The 6,642-nt window shown below is 40.5% G+C and overlaps 1 pseudogene; it reads right to left on the bottom strand.

Moving 5' to 3' along the window:
- LOC107668649 (protein Wnt-7b-like) overlaps nucleotides 1-6,642 on the bottom strand; it is a 45,530-nt pseudogene that overhangs the window by 4,607 nt on the left and 34,281 nt on the right.

Raw genomic sequence — 6,642 nt, 5'->3', positions numbered from 1 at the left:
ATATATTAAATAATACAAATGTATTTAAAAATGTATTGTTAATATAAAATAGTAGTAGTATAGTTTTATAACTGAAAAAGGAAATATATTTTATTGTGTACACAAAGCAAGGCAGCTCACTAGGTTTTGAAACATTTCATAACAAGTAGAATGTTTTATTAATTCTGCCAAGCGGTAATAATATTTCATAAAATGTAAACTGGATTTTCAGACATTAGTTAAGCAATTAACAAATTGTTGCCTTGTAAAACACTGATTATCTGAACGCCCTAAATAACTAAATGTAAATGTAATAAGTAGAATGTTTTAATTCTGCCATGCAGTAATTATATTTCATAAAATGTAAACTGGATTTTTAGCCATTACTTAACCAATTAACAAACTGTTCCCTTGTAAAACACTGATTATTTGAACACCCGTACAATGTTGAAATCAGTTCCACGTGGCTTCAATGCATCAATGTTGATTCTGCAGAGAACTAATGTAGATTCAACATACAACGAGCCAGCGTGTGCCCGCAGGCAACGGCGTTTCAAAATGAACGATGTGTTGCTTCACAAGCCGTCCGAAGGCCCGCAGCGCTGTTTACATTTGCCTGGATACGCTTACATCCACAGTGCTAATGTGGACCAGTTTTGGCCCCGGCTCGCTCCAACCACATACACGTATGATAGCAATTGAAATTCCAGAGCGGCAACTTCCATCTTCCCCCATCCAGAGTCATATGGTACGTCCCGTCAACCTTAACCCTATGATGCTATGGCTCCACGATTGCCATTGTGGGTCCTCTATAAAAGACGAGAAAAAAGCCTGACTCAATGGAGCGAGGGCTGTGTTTTCAGTGCTGCAGAAAGACTCGCAATAATATCCTGTTACAGGCTTTAGACTTGATGATTCCATGCAGCGGCCCGCGATGGGATTGGCCAGGCTCCAACTGGCAACCGCGATCCTGGGGCTCAGTCCCGGCTCGGCTTAGGCTCGCTCACCCCATAAAGCTCTGTGTTATTAATTAGATCCATTTGTCACCGGAGTGCATGCGGTTCTGCTGTTTCAGTGCATGTTGTTTTGTGTTCTTGGATGACTAACAGCTATCAAACAAACAAACATGGCCAGAGCGGCGAGCGGCCAAACCGAGCTTGAACCGGGATCAAGGCGGGAACCGAGAAAACACGCAGTAATTGGCTGAAGCGAAACGGGTTGCTGAAAACGGCTGACTGTTGCGGAGCGATCAAGCTTGCTTTGGGTTGGTCGGTGGGTGAATCATTTTAGATGCCACCCGAAACACCTGTTTTACGTAGGAAGAACGAACTACGCCACCCACACAAGAGCGAACGCCTCTAGAGGACCGTCAAGAAGAGCCACACCGCACGTCTTCACAGAGCCAAACTCTAAAATGCTCTTTAAGCTACAAAAATGGCATCAAAGTCTAAATGCATTTGTCTTTTTAGCATGAATTAATGGATACATTTCTGAAGAATTTGTTATTTGTTTCTTCAACTAAACGGTAGCCAAAAGGCGCTTCCAAGCTTCAACGTTTTAAAGTCTCCAACATCTAAAACAGATTAAGCGGCATTGTCTTGAAGATTTTTCCAACCGTGCAGTCAAACAAAACGGATAAATGTTTCTGCAAGGCGACCACGACCAATGTTGGTAAATTGTCAAATTAAAATGCTCTTGAGAAATAACAAATGAACGCATACGACTTTATTTGTTTCTTCAAGGCAAAAACTCTTCCAAGCTTCAAAGTTTTTCGAAAAGCTTCTGAAGTCTAAACAGATTAAGACGCGTTGTCTGGATGCTTTTCCCATCCGTGCAGTCAAACAAAACATTTGGATGAACGGTCTGGCAGTCTTGCAGAAACAACGTCGCTAAATGTCGAACTGAATTGTTTAAGCTCGTGCAGAAAAAAAGCCTCACCTTTCGGCCAGCTTCGTTGTTATGAAGGTTCATCAGCCGTCGGGCATTTTTTTTTAATCTCCCGGGCGTCCACGAACTTCCGGGAGAACTCAATGCCGTATTTAATGTCCGCCGAGCATCCACCCCATTTCCAGCCCTCCTCCTGGTTGTAGTAGCCCTGTTTCTCCCTGTCGCAGCTGCAGTGGCTCATGTTGCCCTGGCTGCATGCGGCCGTCACGGCGTGGGCGACCCCAGCGGCGGTGATGGCGTAGGTGAATGCCGCCTCCCTGCTGCCTAGGGGGAAGAGGGAAGAGGCTGTGATATCTGCTCAACAGGACTCAAACACCAACAAATTTGCATGCACAAACTTGCAAAATCAACATAGAGATAGCATCACATTTACTGTTGCTCATACGACAGGTTAGAGATTTAAGCAGACCCAAGTATCTGTCTATTACACCATCAAATCTTGCTGAGGAGAAGCGTGCGGTTATGTTGAGAACACATGCTGGACAAAATAAACAGCATAGCAACCACATAACATTGGGCAAAAACAACTTAGAACACCTTAGAAACTGCATGGCAACACCCTGGAAACAGACAAAACACCATAGCAACCAAGCAATGTGCTAAAAAAACAATCAGAATACCTTAGCAACTAGCACACTAGCAACCAGCCAAAACACCCTAGCAACCACACTGTGCTAAAAACAATTTAGTACACTTTACGAACTGCATAGCAACACCCCAGCAACCACACCGTGTTAAAAACTTATTAGAACACCCTGGCAGCCACATACCATTGTGCTAAAAACAAATTAGAACACCTTGGCAACTGCATAGCAACACTCTAACAAAAACATAACATAGTGCTAAAAACAATTAGAATACCTCAGCAACAACCTCGCAACCACAGCAACTGCATGGCAACATACTAGCAACCAGCCAGAACACCCCAGCAACCATTTAACATTGTGTTTAAAAAACAAAAACAAAATAGAACACCTTAGCAACTGCATAGCAACACCCTAGCAACTACATAACATAGTGCTAAAAAACAAATTAGAACACCTTAAAACTGCATAGCAACACCTTAGCAACCACATAACAGTGGGCTAAAAACAAATTAGAACACCTTAGCAACTGCATGGCAACACTCTAGCAACTATATAACATTGTGCTAAAAAAACAAATTAGAACACCTTAAAAGCTGCATAAAAAAACCCTAGCAACCACATAACAGTGGGCTAAAAACAAATTAGAACACCTTAGCAACTGCATTGCAACACCCTAGCAACTACATAACATTGTGCTAAAAAACAAATTAGAACACCTTAAAAACTGCATAGCAACACCCTAGCAACCACATAACAGTGGGCTAAAAACAAATTAGAACACCTTAGCAACTGCATTGCAACACCCTAGCAACTACATAACAGTGGGCTAAAAACAAATTAGAACACCTTAGCAACTGCATTGCAACACCCTAGCAACTACATAACAGTGGGCTAAAAACAAATTAGAACACTTTAGCAACTGCATGGCAACACTCTAGCAACCAGCCAAAGCACCTAATATAATGGCAGTGACATTTGCATATGCAAACAACACTCATGTTTTCTTAAAAAAAAGCTAAAGGTTTTATCTACACTGTTAGAAACTCATAATTAATATGATCAACAAAATCAGTTGATGTGTTCAGATTTTCAATATCTTCAAGAAAACATGATACTGTATCTGTACGTCATCATTAAAATGACATAGGACTATAGAGATATGGAATATCAATACATGAATTTAGAAAAATAATTTCAAATGAGAATTTCTGATTAGTAAAAATTTCTGCTTAGCTTCCAAACATGAAAAAAGTGTGATGAGCTGGTTTCATCCCAGCTCGTGAATAGTGTTTCTGTACACCTTTGGCGAAACAGCTGCAGCTGTTAACCAGCAGCCGCAGATGTTTCTCAGAGTGTGAGAAAGAAAAGCCAAGGTGCTGTCCAAAGTGCTGAATTCTCCTGCCAGAGCACCTTACAAACCCACCACAAGAAACACCGCGAGGTACATCTGGCCCTCCACTGCGGCAGGTTCCACACATACACACATCTGGAGCTTTATTTAACATGACGTGTGGCGCAAACATAGGAGGACATTCACAGTACTTCAACGTAACAACCACGAGAAATAAACATACTGATAATAGCAATCTTTGATAATCTCAGAAAAGCCAAACTCTCTTATCAAATCATGTGTTTTGCTAAAGAGAGGTGTGCTGAATTGATCACATGTATGATTTTTACATGCAGGACAAGAAAAATTTAGCAACAACATAAAATTGGGCAAAATTCTGAACACCTTAGCAACTCCCTAGCAACCAGCCAAAACACTGAAGCAACCAAAATGTGCTAAAAACAAATTAGAACATCTTAGCAACACCTTAACAACCTGAAAAATGTAGGGAAATAAATTAACTGATAAAAGCAAACCTTGATCATCTCAGAAGAGCCAAAAACTGCTCACTTCTGGTAAAAGAAATTACTTTGCAATTGTCTTACATGGTCCTAAAATTAATTTTCTTTAAGCAAATTATAATTGCTTATTTTTATGTATTAATTTTGGACATTTATGGTTTCATGAGGTTTGCCCTTCATAATCTATTTGTCAAAAATATCACCCAAAAGTTACATAGTGCTGCTTTAACATTGTCATGTACATTACCATGCCAATCCCTCCGAGAGTTGTCATGACAGAAGTAGAAATAGTGAGACCATAATAATGAATCTCTCCTCTTCTTTCTGATTTAATTAAATATAACCAATCTTGTGTCATTTTGGTGACCATAAACCAGCCAGCCTCTGATAGAAGAAGGCTTTCACTCCTTACACACACACACTGGCATGTTCAAGTCTTTGACTAAACACACATACACACAGTGCCAGTGTAATGGCAAAAGCAGGAAAAAAAGATCATTGCCAGGAGGAAAAGTGGCTGCCATGGACCAGCATTTGGCACACACACACACACACACACACACACACACTTTAGGGAATTGAAGGGGTGTTGATGGACTGTCACCCCCTGTTGTGTCTGGATCTACGACAGCTGCTAATGAGAGCAAATTATACAGAGAGAAACGGAGAGAGCAGATGCAAAATCTCTCTTTAAGGCCAGTCAGTTCATATGATATGTTCAGAATAACATATTAACATACTTCTCTTACTATTTCTGAGGCATACAGTATGTCTACTGTGTGCAGTGAACAACAGAGCACCGTGGATGAAAAAAAAAAACTTTCTTTTCCAGTGACAGTTAAAGTAATTACAGACGCAGTGTTTTCATCTCTTTTTTGACTTTGGTTGGCCAAAGGTTTAGACATTTTTACTCAAAATCAAATAGGACATGCAAAATACTTTCTGAAATGATGACTGGACTAGAGACGTGAAAAACTGCATGTTTTGACTGAATGACTGGCTGACTAATATGTCTTTAGGAAGCCCAGTATAATTTTTGTATGTAATGTATAATAATGGTTGTTGGTGTTGGAAACTTTTTCCTCGTCGAAGCAGAGACCAGGAGACGTTGGGATATGTTTCATACAGAAGTCACTCTTTATTGAGGACTCGAGCATCGCTGCAGTCATCCAAGTCTGACTATAGCTCAGCACAGTAGAGTTTATACCTTTCAAGGGGGAGGGATACATAGAGGTGGAGACAATCTAAACAAAGCATGCAAATGCAATACAGGAATCAGCCCGTTACCGGAATTTCTCCATCCCTGATCTCATCAGCATAACAGTGTCATTCAAATGCATAGGTGCTAATCCAATCAGTCTGACAGCATTATTCCAATCAGCATAACTACTCAAAGACTGGGACAGAGGCACCAAGAGCCATTACAAAGAAAAGGTGATCGTCTCAGTAATCTGGTTCATTTTACTAACAATAGGAGAACAGGAACAGACAGGAACCTTTTGCTACACTTTGCTTAAGATAATCATTTGTCTGATGTAATTTACCTTAAATGCTAAATACAATGTACTTCACCTTAGTTTTTCATGTGATGCTATGTCAGAACATAGGATCAGCATATTTTAAACAGATTCTTAAATTTGTAATCCCACAATTCCCCCTTTGAGAGTTCTAATAACTCTCACAAAATACAAATTTAGACACTTAAAAATTCATTCTTGTAACCTGTGATCGTTACAGGCACATAGCACTTGCTCTGTGTTGATTGTCTGTAGTGACGAACGGCATGTTGACACAGAAACAAACATGCAGCTAGGGTCCGTGAAGTTCTTACGGGTAATAATCTTTTCTGGTTGGAACTGTCATTTCCTCATGATGGGCGTGGGTCAATTGTAGAATGAAACACTTGATACTGTGGACGCATAGATAGTACACCAGTAGGAAAAACAACAGCAGAATTGCTATTTCCTTGATCCACAGCCAGGGTTTACCTAACAGGTTTCCGAACCATGAAGACTTATCTTCAGTCATCTGGTGTAATTTTGCTGAAAGATCAAGAATGTCTTGTTGGATTTTGTTCAAGTTCTCTGTTGGATCCATTAACCCGGTGCAGCACTCAGGTCCGATAATGGTGCATGCTCCCCCTTGCGTTGCAAGAATGTAATCCAAGGCCACTCTGTTCTGTAAGATCATTATCTTGTGGGAAGCGAGAGTGTTCGTGATGTTACCCAGGGCCAAGACCGTATCATTGGCCAGTTTCTGTACAGAATTCGATAAGCTT

This window comes from Sinocyclocheilus anshuiensis, unplaced genomic scaffold (genome assembly GCF_001515605.1).
Source record: "Sinocyclocheilus anshuiensis isolate Anshui unplaced genomic scaffold, SAMN03320099.WGS_v1.1 scaffold2477, whole genome shotgun sequence".
In the NCBI taxonomy this organism is placed as follows: domain Eukaryota; kingdom Metazoa; phylum Chordata; class Actinopteri; order Cypriniformes; family Cyprinidae; genus Sinocyclocheilus; species Sinocyclocheilus anshuiensis.
This window is presented reverse-complemented; position numbering and strand designations above follow the sequence as displayed.